This window comes from Denticeps clupeoides, chromosome 14, assembly GCF_900700375.1.
Source record: "Denticeps clupeoides chromosome 14, fDenClu1.1, whole genome shotgun sequence".
NCBI lineage: Eukaryota > Metazoa > Chordata > Actinopteri > Clupeiformes > Denticipitidae > Denticeps > Denticeps clupeoides.
In genome coordinates, this window is record NC_041720.1 from 101,954 (window position 1) to 123,928 (window position 21,975).

Consider the following 21,975-nt stretch of genomic DNA (forward strand, 5'->3'; position numbering starts at 1 on the left):
GGCGTTCACCACCAAACTGTTCTTGGATGGTTGGGAGAAGTTGGTACCAGGGGGTGAGGAATAATGAAGCATAAAAAGTTATTTTTCTCTATTTTATGTTCTAGTGCAGTTTTAAAATGGGGATCCAGGCTGGAACCTCATGGGGTCACGACCTCCGACGTAATGCTCAACCGCAGGTGAATTCAGAAGTCCTGGAACAACACGTGACAATGACGGACAGAAGCAACCATGGCTTGCGACAGTTTTATTTGGAATTTTGACCAAATGAAACCAGCGGCGGGGAGGAGGAGGAGGTTCCGCGTGTGGAACCGGGGTTTATTCCTCCTCCGCTGTAGTGTTCCTAAACCTTCACCAAAACCCAACCACTTTAGGAACGTGGCCATGTCCTCCCAGCAGCCCTTGCAGCGAGCCTCCACAGCACTAAATAAAGATGTTATGTATGCGTGTGTTTGTGCCGAAAGTCCGGTTGTTGTGTCAGCTTTATTCATCAGCAGCGAACCAAACATAGGTCACCCCATCGTGACCTTTCACCCCAGTTATGTCATGAACGACTGAGACGGGGTGCAGGTGACAGGAAAAAGTCTTTGATCTAAAAGAAGAAAAAGCAAAACAAGACAAAATTATTATTTTTATTAAAAAGTGGGACAGATAACAATAAAAATCTAATTTCTGTTCAGAAACCGTGATTGTTCTAAAACTAATTTCTTTAGTCCCTGCAATTTATTAAGCATCAATAAATATCATATAAATGAAAGAATGCCAATAGAGCATGCTGCGTTTTGGATTGGTTCTACCCAATTCACCTCGGTCTGGGAACATCTACGATTATATTTCATCTTGTTCATCATTGTATTATTACATGCCAACGGAACGGAAGAGTTTATGTAAGAAAACGCATTACGATAGTTACGGTGCATCCAGAAAGTATCACTTTTCCCACATTTCTTATGTTACAGTTCTATTCTAAAATTGATTTAAATTTTTAATTTTTTTATACAGACACCACCACATAATGACAACATGAAAACATGTTTGAGGTTTTGCCAAATTTATTCTGTATTCACAGCCTTTGCTCAATACTTTGTAAATGCACGTTTGGCAGCAATTACAGCCTCAAGTTTGCAGCACCCCTCAAGCTCCATCAGGTTGGATGGAAGCACAGACATTTTAAGATCTCACCAGAGATCATTGAGTTGTCCTGAAGCCGGACCGTCGGCCCAGTCTGAGGTTAAGAGCGCTCTGGAGCAGGTCTTCATTCAGGAGGTCATCTTTCCCTCTATCCTGACTAGTCTCCCCGTTCCTGCAGCTGAAAAACATCCCACAGCATGATGTTGCCACCACCATGCTTCACTGTATGGTATTGGCCTGGTGATGAGCGGTGCCTGTTTTCCTCCAAACGTGACGCCTGGCATTCACACCAAAGACCAGAGGACTCTGTTTCTCATGGTCCGAGAGGCCTTCAGGTGGCTTTTGGCTACAGGCAGGCTGCCATGTGCATTTTACTACGGAGTGGTTTCTGTTTGGCCGCTCTACCATAAAGGCCTGATTGGTGGTTTGCTGCAGAGAATGTTGTCCTTCTAAAAGGTTCTCCTCTGTCCACCAAAGACCTCTGGAGCTCTGACAGAGTGACCATTGGGTTCTTAGTCACCTCCCTGACTAAGGCCAGCTCTAGGAAGAGTCCGGATGATGAAGGCCACATAGCTGTCTTCAAAGCAGCAGAAAAAGCAGCAGATTTGTGCCTCGAGACAACCCTGTCTCCGAGGTCTACAGACAATTTCTTTGACTTCTTGCGTGGTTTGAGCTCTGACCTGGAACGTCAGCTGTGGGACCTTGTATAAAAGGTGTGTGTCTTTCCAAATCAGGTCCAGTCAACTGTTTTTTCCACAGGTGGACTCCAGTTAGGCTGCAGAAACATCTCAAGGGTGATCAGGGGAAACAGGAGTCATCTGAACTCAATTTTGAGCTTCATGGCAAAGGCTGTAAATACTTGTATACTTTTCACTTTTAAAATATCTGCCAAAACCTCAAGTAAAATCTTTCCATGTTGTCATTATGATGCGTTGTGTGTAGAATTTTGAGGAAAACATGTATTTAAACCCATTTTGGAAAAGACTAAGGACCTAAAACCTTGTGACACTTTCTCGTCTGTTACCTCGGTGACCACACCGGCAGCGATAGTGGAGCCGACATAGCGCAGCATGAACCGTCCCAGCTCCTTGTAGTCTTTATAAAGCTCCAGAGCCACGGGCCGCTGGGTCTGAATCTCCACCACTGCGTTCTGGCCTTTGGTCAGGCACCTTCAGAAAACGTTACACAAACGTTACAAGAAACATGACATGGATGTTCTAGAAACGTCTAATATAAATGACAGAAACGTTACACAAAACCCCAGTCCGACACGGCCACACAACAGCTGTGTGCTTTCTAGCTCAAGACCTTCCTCTTTAAAGAATATTTATATTAAATTGTAATTTTCTTCTCGTCTGACTTCTGTATAGAAACTAGAACAGAGTGAATAAAAAGATTGTATTCATAGTTGGGGGTCCTAGTGAACCGGAATTGATCTCTTCATCCATGGTAGCTTGGAAGCACGTTGTAAGTGGCTCTGGATACGGCCGTCTGCCAAATGCCTTAAATGTAAATAATGAATAAGTTCGTCTTTATAAAAAAAGGAGGCCGCTTACATTTACATTGAAGGCGTTTGGCAGACGTCCTTAACCAGAGCCACTTACAACGTGCTTCCATGTCACCATGGATGAAGTGGTCAGTTCTGGTTCACTAGAACCCCCAACTATGAATACAATCTTTTTATTCACTCTGTTGTAGATTCTGTACAGAAGACAAGAAGAAGGTCGCAAGTTCATCTAAATCTTCTCTAAAGAGGAAGGTCTTGAGCTGCCGTGTGAAGGTGCTCAGTGACTGAGTCGCTCTGGATAAGGGCGTCTGCCAAATGCCGTAAATGTAAATGTTCTAGCCTTCTTGGGATTAGAAAAAAAGATCGGAATTTCTTAATCACCAAATCGCTCTCTCTCTCTCTCACACACACACTTACTTTGGTTTCTTCTTCAGAACTTCTCCACTGCTCTTGTGTAAAACACTGACAAGTTTTCTAATGGTGGCTGGTTCACTCACGGTTTGGTAGTGCAACAACACCTGTGGCACACACACACACACACACAGATTCACAGAAATATAAACCAAATTACAATATACTGAACACACTCCCATGTGGAGCTGCTGCCACTGTAATATACAACCTAGAATATTACATCATAATACACAACTGGACTGCAATAACCTCTTTATTCCATAATTCCTGGATAAATCTGACCAGAAGAGGAACCTGAAGTCCTTTTCATTAGAACAGCTGCTGTTCTACTGTGAGGAGCATTGTAAAAAGCGCTGTATACATTTAAAACGGACTTATTGATCGATTGGAACACACACAGCTGTTACTCACAGGAAAGCCCTGTGTGACGGGAAGTTCAATGTTAAACAGGAGAATCCGGGCACGGAACCGAGAACAGACTTTAATGGGTTCTTTAGGATCACAGAATATACAGCCCACACTGGAAAGAGAGGACGAGAGAAACAAGGTCAACCTGAGAAAGAGTGTGTGTGTGTGTGTGTGTGTGTGTGTGTGCGTTCATACTTAATTTTGATTATGTCCATTCCGGTTACAGACAGAGTCACATGATCGCCGCTGGCAGCCCAATCCAGAGGCTCATCATGAAGCGTAATCCCTGCAGGGAAAGTGGGCGGGGCATTGTAATAAGGGGCGGGGAGTAGAGGTCAGCAGGGGGCGCTACTGGACCGCACCATGTACCTATACCTGATACAGTGTGCGTGTGTGTGTGTACCTTTCACAGTGCAGGTCTCATTGGGGGGCATGGCCAACACACGGTCGCCAGTCTGGATAAACCCCGCCTCTATCTTTCCAGTCACACAGAACCCGGAGCCCTGGTCTAAACACAACACACACACTAAGCAAGTTTTCTGACTGTTTGGAGGTGAGGGGCGGGGCTGGACCTCACCTTTAAAGACGTCGGACACGCAGAGGCGGAACGGCTGCTCCAGCGATCGCTGCGGCGGCCGGAACGAGTCTGAGAGTCACAGGAGCAGAGGGATCGTGAGTCAGACTCAGAATCATGACGCGACAGAAAGACGGAGAAAGTGAGAAGACGAGAACTTTCTCGCCGCCAGGTCAGCGGTTCTCGTACGGCCCGTGCTGCTGAGTCAGCTGCGCTCCGCCTAAACTACCCTCTCCGTCAGCCAATCACAGGCCAGGAGCCCGAGGACACAGCCAATCACAGGCCACAGGTGGCGAGCAGCGCTGCCGCACAGAACCCAGCAGTTCTCGGTACTCAGATGACATCACCGCTGCTGCACACGCATATCGAGAAGCAACAGCAGCCTGGTAGCGGTCACACGTCCCAGTGCCACCAGACTGCTGACTTCACACACACACACACACACACAATCAGATCATATCATTAAAATCATCTTAGACAACAGCAGCAACAACAAAAAACTGAAGATGGTGACAGATACTGTGTCCCTGTCGGTTTCCGTTACAGAAGTCCTGGACGCGTGGATGTGAGTTCCCAAGCTCAGTGTCTCACTGTGTGTGGTAGTAGCCCAGTGGGTAACACACTCGCCTATGAACCAGGAGACCCGGGTTCAAACCCCACTTACTACCATCGTGTCCCTGAGCAAGACACTTAACCCTGAGTGTCTCCGGGGGGGACTGTCCCTGTAACTACTGACTGTAAGTCGCTCTGGATAAGGGCGTCTGGTAAATGCTGGAAATGTAAAATGTAAATATGTGTGTCGTTCTCACCTATTTGCTCCAGTAAACATGGAGCTTTATACCAACTGGTCAGTTCAGGTACTGAACTCCTGGTGGTCAGATTTTCTCCAGAGAGACCACTGGTGGGGACATAAGACACATCCGAGTCCTGAAAACACACACACGCACACACCGGTGTTCTGAACGGCTGCAGCCCGTGGCCATCACATCACATACAAGTTGGTGTGTGTGTCTGGTTACCTTGAAACCTGCTTGCTTCAGAAAATGGCCGAGTTTGCTGACGATCTCCTGGAATCGTTCCTGCTGCCAGTTCACCTACGAAATTACGCACGAGCGCACACACGACCTGATGTACAGCGACAAAGCGGCACACACTCGCGACACAGTAACACAGCGCACACACCCACCTGATCCATTTTGTTGACAGCCACAGCGAGCTGCGTGACACCAAGAGAGCGAACCAGAAGGCCGTGTTCTCGCGTCTGACCCCCGGCCTCAAACCCGGCTTCAAACTCACCGCGACTGGCGTCCACCACCAACACGGCCACATCCGCCTGGAAAACACACACTGCTGGGTCAAATATAGCAAACGTGGTGTAGTACAGCGGGCGTGGTGGTAGTTTTGGTGTGTAGTACAGCGGGCATGTTGGTAGTTCTCAGGTATAGTATATCGGGCGTGGTGGTAGTTTTGGTGTGTAGTACAGCGGGCGTGGTGGTAGTTTTGGTGTGTAGTACAGCGGGCGTGGTGGTAGTTTTGGTGTGTAGTACAGCGGGCGTAGTAGTAGATTTGGTGTATAGTATAGTGGGCGTGGTGGTAGTTTTGGTGAATAGTATAGCAGGCATGTTGGTAGTTCTCAGGTATAGTATATCGGGCGTGGTGGTAGTTTTGGTGTGTAGTACAGCGGGCGTGGTGGTAGTTTTGGTGTGTAGTATAGCAGGCATGCTGTTAGTTTTGGTGTGTAGTACAGCGGGCGTGGTGGTTTGGTGTTAGTTTTGTTTTGTGTGTAGTATAGCGGGCGTGTGGTAGTTTTGGTGTGTAGTACAGCGGGCGTGGTGGTAGTTTTTGGTTTGTAGTACAGCGGGCGTAGTAGTAGATTTGGTGTATAGTATAGTGGGCGTGGTGGTAGTTTTGGTGAATAGTATAGCAGGCATGTTGGTAGTTCTCAGGTATAGTATATCGGGCGTGGTGGTAGTTTGGTGTGTAGTACAGCGGGCGTGGTGGTAGTTTTGGTGTGTAGTATAGCAGGCATGCTGTTAGTTTTGGTGTGTAGTCAGCGGGCGTGTGTGGTAGTTTTGGTGTGTAGTACAGCGGGCGGGGTGGTAGTTTTGGTGTGTAGTACAGCGGGCGTGGTGGTAGTTTTGGGGTGTAGTCAGCGGGGCGTGGTGGTAGTTTTGGTGTGTAGTACAGCGGGCCGTAGTAGTAGATTTGGTGTATAGTATAGTGGGCGTGGTGGTAGTTTTGGTGAATAGTATAGCAGGCATGTTGGTAGTTCTCAGGTATAGTATATCGGGCGTGGTGGTAGTTTTGGTGTGTAGTACAGCGGGCGTGGTGGTAGTTTTGGTGTGTAGTACAGCGGGCGTGGGTGGTAGTTTTGGTGTGTAGTATAGCAGGCATGCTGTTAGTTTTGGTGTGTAGTACAGCGGGCGTGGTGGTAGTTTTGGTGTGTAGTACAGCGGGCGTGGTGGTAGTTTTGGTGTGTAGTACAGCGGGCGTGGTGGTAGTTTTGGTGTATAGTATAGCTGGCATGCTGTTTAGTTTTGGTTTGTAGTATAGTGGGCGTGGTGGTAGTTTTGGTTTGTAGTATAGTGGGCATGGTGGTAGTTTTCAGGTATAGTATAGCAGGCATGGTGGTAGTTCTCAGGTATAGTATATCGGGCGTGGTGGTAGTTTTGGTGTATAGTATAGCAGGCATGGTGGTAGTTTTCGTGTGTAGTACAGCAGGCGTGGTGGTAGTTTTCAGGTATAGTATAGCGGGCGTGGTGGTAGTTTTGGTTTGTAGTATAGCAGGCATGGTGGTAGTTTTCGTGTGTAGTACAGCAGGCGTGGTGGTAGTTTTCGTGTGTAGTACAGCAGGCGTGGTGGTAGTTTTGGTTTGTAGTATAGCAGGCATGGTGGTAGTTTTCGTGTGTAGTACAGCAGGCGTGGTGGTAGTTTTGGTGAATAGTATAGCAGGCATGTTGGTAGTTCTCAGGTAAAGTATATCGGGCGTGGTGGTAGTTTTGGTGTATAGTATAGCAGGCATGGTGGTAGTTTTGGTTTGTAGTATAGCAGGCATGGTGGTAGTTTTCGTGTGTAGTACAGCAGGCGTGGTGGTAGTTTTGGTGAATAGTATAGCAGGCATGTTGGTAGTTCTCAGGTAAAGTATATCGGGCGTGGTGGTAGTTTTGGTGTATAGTATAGCAGGCATGGTGGTAGTTTTGGTTTGTAGTATAGCAGGCATGGTGGTAGTTTTCGTTGTGTAGTACAGCAGGCGTGGTGGTAGTTTTGGTGAATAGTATAGCAGGCATGTTGGTAGTTCTCAGGTAAAGTATATCGGGCGTGGTGGTAGTTTTGGTGTATAGTATAGCAGGCATGGTGGTAGTTTTGGTTTGTAGTATAGCAGGCATGGTGGTAGTTTTCGTGTGTAGTACAGCAGGCGTGGTGGTAGTTTTTGTGTGTAGTATAGCAGGTGTGCGGTTCCAATGTAGTTCGCAGGGAAGTCTGTTGACTTTGTCTGGGATTTTTGAATGCACCAACCATCACACATACACACACGTTCAGAAAGCCAGAGGAAACACGGGAGGAAATGATGCTTCCTGCTGAACGTGACAGACTTTTACAAACCTGCAATATTTCAGTCACCTCAAGATGTACACACACTCATCTCAATAGTGCCAATATCACAAGCTCTCAAAACCACATGGCTTAGAGGGGCAAAACAGGGGACTTTCAAAAGCACAGAGACACACACACACACACACACACACACGCCACCAGAGTAAAACATTTCTGCTCAGTAATCATTCCAGCTGCTACAGAAAGAAAGAGAGAAGCACTGGAACAAACACCTTACACGCCTCAACCTGAACATACTACCATTTCAACCCACGACACACAATGTGTACACTTTTTAATGCATGTAGTCAACGAGTTGGTCAAATCACAGGCCTGCATATGTTCCCAGTGGTAGAACGTTGTGAGAATGTGTTTTTTTTTCTGGGTTCCTGTGTCATTCTGGGGCCATACCTGTGCGGCTCCAGTGATCATGTTGGGAATGAAGTCTTTGTGACCTGGAGCGTCCATGAGAGTCACCACCTTTGAGTTTGTCTCGAATTTAGTCATGCCGACGTCCATGGTGACGCCCCTGCGAGATGAACATGAAGGAGACAGAGAGAGCGCGTCATGTTTCCATTACACAGAACCAATTAAAAAATCCTACAGAAAATCGCTAATTTACAGGCCACATGTGGTTGCTGCAACAGAAATAATCAGGACTCTGAGCGTCCATCACCATGACTCTCAGATTGACGGCCAAGACGAGAGAACCCCTTTGTTTCTCAGATAGCATCACCGAATGGAAAACAGTCATTTCATTACAACATGGCTTCAGTTTTCTGCAAATCTATAGTGGAAACGTAACTACAGCTGTGTGTGTGTGTGTGTGTGTCTCACCGGTCTCTCTCCTCGCCGGTCTCGTCCAGCACCCAGGCGAAGGCGAATGAAGCTTTTCCTGCCTTCTTGGCCTCCTGCTCGTATTTGTGCATCATCCTCTTGTTCACGTTCCCCAGCAGGTAGAGCAAATGGCCCATCAGTGTGCTCTTCCCAGCATCCACGTGGCCTAACACACACACACACACACACCCAACATGCAGTGGCGGTTTTTTGATATGGGCAACATGGGCTTTTGCATTTTTTTTTCTCCCGGGCACCCATGCTGCCCTGACATCCTGATTGCATGGGCACCGGTTTGTTTTCTGGGAAGTAAGGGTACCCTCATTTTGCGAGGTGCGCCTGCTGCTTCGGGGAGCGGCAGGGGATTCTCTGCCTGTCTGGAGCGGCATCTAATAACAAGCTCACAGAATAAAAGGTGCTTGATCCACCTTAAATACTGCTCAGCAGGCTGCAGTACCTGTATTGCGCCTGTAGGGGGGTCAACACTCAACTCCCTGAACTTTTAGAAATGGTGTCAAGTGTTGCCTGAAAATGTCACATGGGAACTGTGCATTGGACTGATGAATGGCATTCTTTTACAGAAAAGACCACAGAAAAGTCGCTTGTTAAAGGTAAAACAGGATGTGTAGGAGTTGTGTCAACTAATACCTCTCAGGCACAAAACATTTTTCACTGTAAAATTGACCTGGGAACTTTGCTCATGTGCACATAGATTTATGAGGAACATGGAAATTTCCATGCAAAATAACAGCCTGCGGCATTTAAGGTGGAACAGACAATTCGAATAATGAGCAAACGTCAGCGTCGTCGTGTCTTCTAAATTCCATCACACCCATATATGGGGGACGTGAGCGTGAACGAGCAAAATTAACACCGATGGAAGTTGGACAAAAAAAAGGTCTTGGTTAAATTCGGTACGGAGCACAATTTTTTTACAATGTTTATATATATATATATGTGTGTGTGTGTGTGTGTGTGTGTGTGTTTTATATTTTTGTATGTGTGTAGGGAGAGGGGGACTAGGACCACTCCTGTCCACATGTGCGCCGTGTGTGTAGGTTCATGTCTGTCTCCCTCACACCTATGACCACCAGGTTGAGCAGCGGCTTCCCGCCTTGCCGTTTCTCCAGCTCCTCTCGGACGTTCAGCTGGTTCTTGTTCGAACCCGCAGGGCGTGGCGTGGCCGGAGGCGGAGCCTCGTCTGCACCACCCAGCAGCTTGGATGGCGTTTCGGGGGTCATGGTCACCGAGACCACGTCAGGACTGGGTGCTCGACGAACAGATGGGCTGGGAACCCCATTCTCTTCATTGCTGCATGCACACACACACACACACACACACACACACACATTATAAAATAATACATCTAAATACCTCACATTTTCAACCAAAGAAAAACACAGAAAGATGAACATCATGTTTCTTCATAATCTGGCATTTCTGGTGACAACAAGACACTGAAGCAGCAGCTCAGGATCTGGCACACACACACACACACACACACACACACACACACACACACTCTCCACCAGTCCAGCATCCTGAGAGTGATACAGTGGGACGGTGAGGGACTGTGGTCTGGAGGATAGGTGGGGACGTGGGTGTGTCTGGGCGTCTTCTGTGGTTTCTGGGGAGAAAGAACCAGGACCAGACAAGAGACCTTGTGTGCTAGCTGGTGTGTGGGTGTGTGTGGGGTGGGGTCCGCTCCGTGGGTTTTAATCTCAAGGCACCAGCGACCCTTGTGGTTTGGCGCCTTCCCAGAGGGCACTGCAGGCACACGTACACTGTGCCCCGCCCACTAAGTCAGAGCCACTCCCACTACTTCTGCAGTACAGAGCGCCAGCGTGATTAATAATGTAATTAATGACACTATGCATGCAGTGTGAAGCCACTGCATAAAAAAAGAACAGAGTATGATGTGTGGGAGGGGGTCATGTTAACCTTTGACCTCTGCATTACCTTGGCACCTCAAAGCCCATGGTTTGCTTCTTGCCTGAGACGGTCATGCGAGCGACTTTGGGAAGGACTTCGGTTTCCAGCTGCGCCTGAGAGGACTCACGGACTCTACCTGAGACAGGAGACAGAACACGAACACAGAGACTAAAACCACACAAGTCACCCGGAAACCAGAGGTGTGAACCTCCACAATTACAATGATCCGTGCCCCGATATCGACGAATCCCGATGCATCCCATACATGTTCTACATGGTCACGCGAACTGAAAACACATCTGTTAAAGTCCCAGACACAGCGTCAACTATTAAGTCCACGTTATCACACAGTCCCCGTTAGACACAGACAGTGTTAAATTCACCCTAGTTAGGCTGTCCTAGTTAGGGTACCGGGCCACTGTAGCCCCAATATACCACTATAACCACATATTTCAGTATCGTCGTACGATGCCACCATCTGACCTGCTTCTGTCTGTTCTCTCCGAGACACGGAATCAAGCGTCCAGACTACTGGCAGACCCCAGTGAAGAGACCAGCAGATAAATCCTGGTTCCTGACAACTGCTAAACAAGGACATACCATGAAACAAACCAGAGGGTCACCACAGCCACCACCACCGTTACAACTACAGCTCCAGGGATCTTCAAATGGACCAGTAACATCATTATGGACACGTAATCTAGACCATGACACTGGACTAAAACCTATTCTGCACTGTCCAGGACCTCCAAACATGGACAGATGCTCTATACAACACTCTGGACGTCTCCACTTCTTCAACTGTAGGACTTTCTCTCTTTTCTTATACACATCACCAACCCTGCACTGACACCAACTTGCAGGCTCAGTCTACCCTGGAAGGACGTCCCTCTCTGTATCACTCCTTCCCAACGTCTCTTCCCTCCTTTTTTATAGTGGAGTTTTTCCAACTGTAGGGCCTGTCGAAGCCCATGGAGACGAACTGCATGTGATTATGGGCTAGATAAGAAATAAAAGTTGTTGATGATGATTGTGTCCAAGGTCTCGTACACCCGTGTGGACACTTTGGTTTGCTACGATGAGCAGAAAAATGAGTCCGGTGAGTGCGGACTGAACACGGGCCGTTTTTCTGCTTTCAGCCGCTTTCAGGCCGAACGCGACAACGCGGCACTCTTCCCTGGACACTCGGAGAAAGGTCGGCCATTCCGGCGTCGTGTGTGCGTGTAGAAGTGGTGCGAGAGCGAGGCCACGCGAAACTCCGACATTTTTAACCAGAACTTTTATACGGGCGCCAGAAAATCGCCAAGCAACGTCATTATGATGCAGAACTGTCCACGTCTGCGTCGTGATTCATCGATTATACGATTCTTTTCAACGGAAACCACACATCCTTCAAATCCATCAAATGTGCGTCAATATGGTCAGAATAAAGGTGCGAGAACAAAAAAAAAAAAAAAAAAAAAAACAGATTGAGATCAAAGGACACAGAAGTGAGCGACGTCCCGTTCCGTCCACACACACAGTTCGCAGCAGCCCCAGTCATACCGGGACAGAGTGATTCATACGAAACGCTCCCAGAACCAGTCATCTGCGTGTGAACAGCGCGGCCAGGAAGGGGTTAATCTGCTTCTGCGTCAGCAGGACGGCTGAGACCCAGGAATAGGTGAGAAGAGGACAACTGGTGTGATGTCCCCGCCGTCCGGCTCCACTTCTACATCAACCGTGTCCTCATACAAAATACATTCCAGACCAGGACACCCCCGTCCTCGCCCTCGCCCTCAGATGAGCGTGGACACCCCGCGCGGTCCCCACACAGTAAACGCTGATGCACTGCGGTCCAGCAAGAACGTCTACCCGATCGGACATCATGGTGAACTCCTCAGATCTTCCAGGACATGCGGACCACATCTGGACATGCCGGATTCATTTACATTTAGAGCATTTACCAGACGCCCTTATCCAGAGCGACTTAGTCAGTAGTTACAGGGACAGTCTCCCCCGGAGCAATTTAGGGTTAAGTGTCTTGCTCAGGGACACAATGGTAGTAAGTGGGATTCCACGGTAACCAACAGGATTACCGTTATTCCGAACGCCTGACCGTGTAAACGGTCAATAAACTACCAAACCACCGTGGTAAACTCCTCGACTAAATACCAATGGCCAGTGGTGTTTAGGGTTAAGGAAGCGGCCGAATCCCGAATCCGCCGAGGTGCCACCGAGCAAAGCACCGTCCCCACACACTGCTCCCCGGGCGCCTGTCATGGCTGCCCACTGCTCACTCAGGGTGATGATTAAATGCAGAGGACAAATTTCACTGTGTGCACACTGTGCCGTGACAATCACTTCACTCACACTTACAAAACTGGACGACCGGGAAAGTTCTTTTCAACACACGTGTGCCTGAAACTCAGTAACAACATAAAAAGTGTGAATATTCTACGTCGGCTTTGCTGTAATAAATCTCTCTTGGTCTGAGTAACAACCTGAATTTCTACACGTGTCCTGCGTGCAACTTCCTGTTGGCTGATATCAGAACCTCGATCAGTTTATTACTCAAATTGAAATGAGCACACAAACATCACACACACACACACACACAGACAACACACAACCTTCCGTGCGACTTTAATGGACGTCATTTTCTTTTTAAAAGATATTAGTTTTTCACAAATGTCCCTCACTGCAGCCGCGTTGACGAGCTGAACAGTGGGACGCAGGTCAGAGGTCAGAACCTGAACTCACGGTTGGTGATGGCACCTTTTGACCTGAAGGGGGCGCATTGTATACATCACACACACACACCTCACATAAAGTGCTCCGGACAAATTAGTGTATTTATTATAATATATATAAAAAAAAAAAACCTCAAACCAAGTTATTTTTTTTATCTAATAATAATTTTACTTATAGCCTAAACTCCGCAGTGGTTTGTCAGTCCATGCAGCCAGACTGAATAATTATGAATACCCAGGACTGTCAGATGCTTTAATAAATTCTGTGTCGCATTTTGTAAAGGTTCCTAGCAGCCATGCAAGGAGCCTATTTTTTATTTTTTTTTTATAAAATATTTTTTTATATTTATATTGTTTTGGTGATGCAGAATTACTGGAGTATCACGAGTCCTGTCGCATATTCACATTTCATCGACTACTTTTCACTGTTGCACCATTTTGATAAAAAGCATCAGCCGACTTGAATTCAACGTTCCGCCGTGCACTCATCTTCAGCCTCGCTCACTCTCGCCAGCGCGTGGGCCTCAGCTGAAGTTTGCTCATATCTGCTCAGAGTGTGTGTGTGCGTTTCTGGGACCTGAGCGTCTGCCTAAATGCATCGATTTCACCTCTTCAGAAATGAGTCACCTCCACCCGCACCATCAATCAGCACCAACCGAAACCAGGGTCAAAAAGAGCAGCGCGGCGGCAGCAGGATCTCTGGATCCTCCCTCATCAGTCAGGTGACCATTAACCACGGAACATCTCCACGGACACAAGGTCAGGTGACCATTAACCACGGAACATCTCCAGCAGAGCAGGTCTTCTGGAATGTTCGTGCCACGCAGCTACTAGTGCGGACCGAGCGTGGGTCAAGCAGCACCTAGTGGTGGTTCTGTAGTTGCAGACCAGCCAGAAGGACCACGCTGACCTCTGCGTGCCACATGATCATCAGAACAGCAGGATGCATCATTCTGCAGGTATATATACAGACCTCCGTCTGATGGAGCATCTGTTGGACGTGTCTTGGATGAAAGTATCTGCTGGTGTTGGTAGAAGCTGTGGTCTCCGTTTATTCAGAGGTCAACGCTGCAGGAAACAGTGCAGGTCAAGCTGGGTTCAGGGCGACCTCGCGTCCTCCCGGCCCCTGACATTTCAAACCAAAACCCACACGGGCGGCGGCAACGAGAGAAAAGAAAGGAGAGAAGAAAAGAGTGAGAAGCGAGAGCGAGCAGAGATGAAGGAGACCAGCTGGGCGGCCATCATCAGAGTTTCCTACGTAGGTGGCGGCGGCAGTTAAAGTAAAAAAACAGAAGAACTTCAGATCTGTCCACATCCACCCCTCTAGGGCCCAAGTAAGCAGTGACTGCAGCGAGTTAGACGTAGAACCGACACTACAGCAGATCAGAACCGTGGGTCTGAAGAGTCGAGAAGGTCTGGTACGGGACTTCGGACGCCCGAAGCTCGTCCGTGGAAGAGCGAAACCGCGATACCGACTTTCGGATCTTCTGAATTTTCCACTTAAGATCACCAGGCTCGTTTCAAGTCCCATCTAAGATTTTAAACTCTGAAGTGAAGGAAAGAAACGGCTGGAGTGTAAAAGTGCATCGTGCACCATCAGATAATATGGAATCAGCGGACAGAACGTGAAGCATCGAGGTGACCGATACTGACGATGCTCGGCCCGTCGTGGGCCGGAAAAAAGCAAAAAGCAAAAATCACATCTGCTGGAGAGGGTGTGGTTACACCTTCATGTGGCTTCACACACACACACACACACACAGCTCGCCCGCGCACACACACAACTCACAAACCTGCGAGTAGCATCATACATGGACGCACACTGGAGAAATCGACTCTCAGACATCGATCAAGGCTAAAACGTTCCGGTTGCTTTACTTTACTCTGCAGACGTTCCCGACACCAGCAATTCCCATTCGGTTTCTATAGATTTTGAGTTACAAAACTAAGAGCCCTGATAAGGCCCAACTTGTCAGGAATAGAGCATGCTGGGAATTGTTAAGTGGTGGACGAGTGTGTGTGTGTGTGTGTTAGATTCGTCTGAAATACTTTTTGAACAAGTGGGTGTTTAGCTGCTTCTTAAAGGTGCTGGTAGTCTCGGCTAGTCGAATGGAGCAGGACAAGTTGTCCCACCAGCCAGGGACAACACAGGAGAACAGAGTGGATTGGGACCGGAGACCCTGTGAAGAGGGGATTTTTAGTCTGGTTTGGTGTGCAGATCTGAGAGGGCGTGCAGGAGGGTATCTGGCTAGTAGTGTGTTGGTGTAAGAGGGAGAACTTCCATTTACAGCCCTGTAGGCAGCATCAAGGATTTAAACTGGATGTGAGCAGCTACCGGGAGCCGGTGGAGAGAGGTGAGGAGAGGCAGGACGTGGGTGTGGTTCGGCTGGTAGAAGATGAGGCGGGCCGCCACGTTTTGGACCATCTGGAGGGGTTTTATGGTGACCGCAGAGGCTCCAGCCAGGAGAGAGTTACAATAGTCCAGTTTAGAGATGACCGTCACCTGGACGAGGAGCTGCGTAGGTTGTGTGTCTTCCGGCAGACTGCAACACTTTCAACAGGCGTCTCTGCGGACAGCCGCTCCTCCGGCGAACGACTGGGTCAGCAACGGGCCGCTCAACTTTTGAAGTTTGTTTGCAAGATTTCGTTAAGCAGCAGGTAGCAGAACAAGGCAGAAGAATTCCAGGACGCCTTTACATTGGTGGTTTGTGTTGCTATTTTCTGATTGGCTGTTGTGTAGGTCCTTGCGCTGGAGGCTGAGAGCTTCGATTCGTTTGTAAAACACGGTGAAGGACGTGTGTGAAATGCCACGTGAACGTGACTTGAGAGCCCTGGTCAGCAAACACGAACTTTTAGTTCAATTCCTTCCTGCGACATTCGCCTAAAATCCGCGTCCGATCCAGAATTTAACCGCGTTGGATCGTTTAATCATCTAACTGCCGTAAAATATGAACACATCACAGAGCAAGCAAGCAGCGCACATTCCAAGAGCAATCTTTATTTAAAGGCACAGCATGAACAATCTCCACCAGTGCATTCAGAACAAGTGAAACCAGTAGACATGGTGTCCATCTGGTCCTGGTCCATCCTCCACGCTTATTAAAACTCAGAATACTTTACTATGAAAAGAAGCAAGAAAATAGTACAAACTAAAAACAGTGCAAAAAAAGTTTATTTTTGTCACATGCGATTTGACATTTTCCTGCGCCCGGGGACTCTGTACTTCCTGCAGGAGAAGGCCTTCCTCTGATTGGCTTGGACGATGTCGTCGGGCGAGGGCCTGTCGAAGGCGAAGGGAGTGATGTGGTGAAGCGGCAGCTGCTCATTGGCTCGACGCATCCGACTTTCTCTGTTGTCCAGGAAGGCTTTCGAGTGCCACGCCCCATACCGGCTGCGGCCATTACTCAACGCGGCGCGAGTGGGCGTTGTCAGTGAGAAGGTCATGGCCAACAGCGTTGGCCGAGCAAACATCCCTGATCGGTTACCAGGACAACAGGAGGCATCGGTGAAAGGGACCTCGTCTTCAAGACAACATGAATCACTGTCGTCTCCGGACTCGGCAGACAAGTCCGTCACGATCGGGGCACTGAGGTCCAATGTCTGCACGTGGAGGGGGAGGGGCTTACACGAAGGTGGGGGTGGTGACGTTTTCTGGGCCCCACCCACGGCTCCGCCCATGAGAGAGGACACTGAACATGATTGGAACTGAGCCATGAGGTCGGAGAGAGACGGCGCCCCCCCGTCGTCGTCGGGGTGGGTTTTCTGCAGCCGGCTGCTGCCGATGTGACCTGCAGCCCCCCCATCAGCGTTTGGTGCGGTCTGCCCCACCTGCAGGGCGGAGCTCAGACTGCCCAGAGGAGTGGTCAGGAGGTAGTGGGAGGAGATAAGGGATGCCAGTGGCATATGGGACGCTGCCAAGGCATTAGACCCAAGGGACAGGTTGGTACAACTGTTTGCGGATGGCGTGGGTTTAGCCACGCCCACAGAAGATTTGGCGCGGTGCATTACGAGAGTCGATCGCTCCTGGAGGAAAGCCGCGACTGGGAGATCTTTTCTTTCATTTGTCGTTTCTTTCATTTAATTCTTTATGATTTATAGATTGTACTTACACATAAATGTATATCGTTCTGACTTCTTTAATACACTTTTAGCTATTAAAGAACTGTAAAAATACTTCTTTTTTAAGTTTTTCCTCTCTGTAGTTTCTTTAATTGTATTGATTATTAATTTCAGTATCGTGACCAGCCTAACATAACTCCGCCCACTTCACAAACCTGCGAGTAGCATCATACAAGCACAAACACACACGTACAATGCGTGTGTTGGTGTGGTGAGCTCCTCTGTGTGTGTGTTTATGGAAACGGTTCTTCAAGAACACAGAAGATGCTGTTTTCTTAACTACAGTTGATTCTAACCTGCATTCTGATTGGTTGAGATGACTTCAGGGATGATGTCACCATTCCACCATATTGCACTATTGAGGGTCATAGGGTCATGTAACCAGCTGCTGGAACAGCAAGCCTCCATGGAGATGGACTATTTCATCACAGAAGATAAATCTAAAGGTTTTCAGAAAGAAATGATGAGGAACAGTGTGAAACTGGTCAGACGTGGTGTGTGTTTAAGAAAACCGTCTATGGAATTCTCTCCATTTTGTCCTATTCCACATCTTCATCATCATGTCTACTTAAGGCAGCATACTCCACAGATACTAAAACTCAAAATACTTTACTAGAAACTATGAAAAGTAGCAATAAAATATTACAAAATAAAACCAGTACAAAAGTATAAAATGTGGATATTTGAAAATATTTTTACATTTTCCCGTTTAAAGCGTCTGTTCTCAGTCCCGGGTGAAGGCCTTCCTCTGATTGGCTCGGACGATGTCGTCGGGCGAGGGCGTGTCGAAGGGGAAGGGTGTGATGTCATGAAGTAGGAGCTGCTCATTGGCTCGCAGGTTCTGAGTTTGTCTGTTGTCCAGGAAGGCTTTCGAGTGCCATGTCCCATACAGGCTCCGCCCATTTCTCAACGTGGGCGTTTTCAGCGACAAGGTCAGGGCAAACAGCGATGGCCGAGCAAACACCCCTGATCGGTTACCGCGACAACAGGAGGCATCGGTGAAAGGTGAGTGACCCCGCGAAGGGACCTCGTCTTGAAGACAACATGAAACACCGTTGTCTCCGGACTCGGCAGTCGAGTCTGCCGCAATCGGGGCACGGAGGTCCAATGTCTGCATGTGGAGGGGGAGGGGCTTACACGACGGTGGGGTTGGTAGTGGTGACATTTTCTGGGCCCCACCCATGGCTCCGCCCATGAGAGAAGACAGGGAACATGATTGGTGCTGAGCCATGAGGTCAGAGAGAGGCGACGCCCCCCCGCCGTCGGGCGGATTATGGACCAGCGGAAGCAGGCGTGTGCTCTGCAGTCCGGGCAGGTCGCTGTACATCTTATGGTTGCTGCTCTGATGCTCCTGAATCAAATCAGCCAATGAGGGGCCAGCCATGTGACCTGTAGCCCCCCCAACAGAATTTGGTGCAGTCTGCCCCACCAGCAGGGCGGAGCTCAGACTGCCCAGAGGAGTGGTCAGGAGGTAGGGGGAGGAGCTAAGGGATGCCAACCCTAGGGCATTTGGACCCAGGGACAAACCAGGAGGGCGGGAGAGGGACGGACCCCCCGATACACACGGAGGACGCGGACAAAGCGTGGCCACACCCACAGGTGTAATGTGTGCCGATTGGCTCTGAACCCTCTTCTCGTGGTCAGAAATTAATCGCGCTAAACCTCCCGACTCTGACCCGCCCAGACCGGAACCTGGGTCCGCCGGGCGACGCCCACTCGCGCCTGGCACGGACCGAGCGAGCAGGTCGCTGAATGTGGCCGCCGTGTGTTCCGCCGCGCACGCAGAAGAAGATACGGCTCCTTACCTTACGAGAGCCAATCGCAGCCAGAGGAGAGGCAGGACAGGGAGAAGGGGCGGAGCCAAAACCAAGCAGGAGATGAATGGAGGCCGAGAGGAAGAGAGAGAGGGAGGCGATACGTTAAACGATTATCTCTGAACACAAGCTCGCAATAAAGACGACAGCCTCTGTGTGTGTGTTCTGTTCTTTAAAAATAATAATAATAAAAAAAAAAAAAAGTAATTCTAAAGATCTAATTAGCGTAAATGTGACCTCAGTAAAGCGTGATGTTCTGCAGCACAGTTACTGTGAGGTTGGCGCTGCCAACTTCCACCCAGACGGCTGGGCTGTCGGCTCGGCATCGCGTGAAACGGTGCCCCCGCCCCTTATCAGCACACTGCGCGCTGATTGGTTCAACGCGGCGAGGCCGGCCTCAGTGCGTACCTCTCTGTTGGCGCTGCGGCAGCGGCTGCTCCTGCGCGTGTGGGGGGGGCGCGTCCTCGCCGGACAGGACGGCGTCCAGTGCCCTCTGCGGGTCAAAGTCGCAGCGTACGGCGGCCTGAGTCAAGACCGAGTCCGGCAACCGAGTCCCCGAGCACGGCCCGCATCTGGTCCAGACAGGAGTACAGACGTCCTGCACAGACACACACACCTATAAGCCAGACGTCCACAAAGACCCGGGTTCGAACCCCACTTACTACCATCGCGTCCCTGAGTGTCCCCAGGTAGGGACTGTCCCTGTAACTACTGACTACTGATAAGGGCGTTGGTTTGTCGTGAGACCAGTTTCCTACTGCGTCTTCAATCTGAATGGCGGCTCCGTCGTTTTCTGCTTGTGGCAGAACGTTAAAAAGCCCCAGCCAATCAAAATCCATTTGTGCAACATTCCCGGAAGTATTGGCCAATCGGTGGGGTCTACCGCAGGCTCAAGCGAACGGCGCCGATTAACGCACTCCTACCCTGGTCCAGCGGGTTAAGGTGGCGCTCGACAGCAGGGGAGGTGGGCGTGTCCGGCTCCTCGAGCTCCTCCTCCTCCAGCGGCTCCACCTGCGGCGCCTGCCGCGAGTAGATGAACTGTGCAGCTGTGGAGGAAAAAAAGGAGCCCCGCCCATCACTGACAGCCAATGAGAAAAGGGCAACAGCTAGGCGTGCGCGCATGTGTCGGTGTTGCCAGATGTACAATAATTATGGTATTTCTACCATATATCCGTTAAGGTTCTCAGTCATCCAGGTCGTGGTTCTCTCTGGTTATGGTATTTCTACATAATTTTACATCAATCATTCCGAAAATCCACATTGTTCGATCAGTTAACCCCTTCATTTATTTCATTAGTACGACAAGACGCAGATCTTCTTCGTCACTTTACAAGCCAATCAGCCATATGGAATTTGCGTGTATACCTCATTTTTCTCACAATACGTTATTTTGAGATGCTGGTACGATGAGTGTGTGTGTGTGGTGTGTGTGGTGTGTGTGTGTGTGTGTGTGTGTGTGAAAAGACTCACCCGTAGCTGGAGAGATGCAATAGTCATCGTCCACTGACTGTCCGTACACGTCATCGTCCTCAAAGTCTGAAAAAAGAACCACACACACACAGTCCCCTCATCCAGAGAAACGCAGCTCGCTGCTGATTGGTCCCCAGCGTCAAGCGGACCAGCGACTAACGAAGAACAGATTACACAATTAATGCGCGTGTATTACGAAGTACCAACGCAGATCAGGCGGGGACAACGTAGCTTGGAAATGGGCAAATTTTCCAAGATCGGGATTACTGAGCAGTAATTGTGGCGGCGGGGGATGATAACCGATCACGACTAGCGGTTAAGGAAGTGGCCCCGTAATCAGAAGGTTGCCGGTTCGAATCCCGACCGCCGAGGTGCCACTGAGGTCCCCTTGATGAAGGTCCGTCCCCACACACTGCTCCCCGGGCGCCTGTCATGGTGCCCACTGCTTACCAAGGGTGATGGTTAAATACAGAGGACACGTTTCATCACCGTGTCACCGTGTGCTGCGCTGCAGCGTCTCACGATGACAATCACGTCACTTTCGACTGTCTGAACCCTACATGGAGATGATGGGTTTTGATCATTTTCAGCAAACGGTTCTTTTAAAAAGAGCAAACATTGAAATTTTAATTTTCAAATAATGCCACAAAACTATAGTGAAGTGAAAGTGAAGTGCTTGTGTGCACATGGTGACCCGGTGAAACGTGTCCTCTGTATTTAACCATAACCCTTGGTGACGGTGGGCACCATGACAGGCGCCCTTTTAAAAAAGGACCCATGAGGGCTCGAGAAGAAGCCGGAAGCGGTTCTACGCGGTTCTCGAAAGTGAAGTGATTGTCACTTGTGATACACAGCAGCACAGCACACGGTGCACACAGTTTCTAGGCGGTTCCGCTGCTCCGGCAGTGCGCAGGCCTCGGGCTCCGCGGCGACTCTAACCTTCGTCGTAGTTGTAGCCGCGGACGTTCCTGTGCCGGGACATGTTCGCGTTCGCGGCCGCTCTCGGCCTCCAGGCGGGTTTCTGTCGGGATCGGTCTCGCCGCGCGGTTCCGGGCCAACGCGCGTCACTCGGTGGCCGCCATGTTGACGCGGGAGATGCGCATGCGCAGTGCGCTCCGCGCGTTTCGGCGCTGACGTCATCGTCATCGTCGTCGTCATCCGGCACCTGCCGCGCTCTTTCTGGCCTGCTGCAAAATGTCGCTCTTCCAGATTTGCGTCGATTAATTATTTTTAAAGACAACGTGATACAACATTGGATTTATTGTCCCAACGTCCATGGTCCATCTAGAAGATAAGAAAAAAATCCCACAAGAAGAGGAAAGTCCCTTCTTACCAGTCCTTAGAAATGCATTCTGCCCACAGCTGGGCCTGGAAATTACCTTGTGTGTGTGTGTGTAACACACAGTGTTCGCCCCACAAGTCGGCCATGACTTTATAAAGGTTGCT

The 21,975-nt window shown here is 49.3% G+C and overlaps 1 pseudogene; it reads right to left on the reverse strand.

Moving 5' to 3' along the window:
• Positions 1 to 229: 229 nt before the first annotated feature.
• LOC114803247 (HBS1-like protein) lies at positions 230 to 21,649 on the reverse strand (annotated as a pseudogene).
• Positions 21,650 to 21,975: the final 326 nt, after the last annotated feature.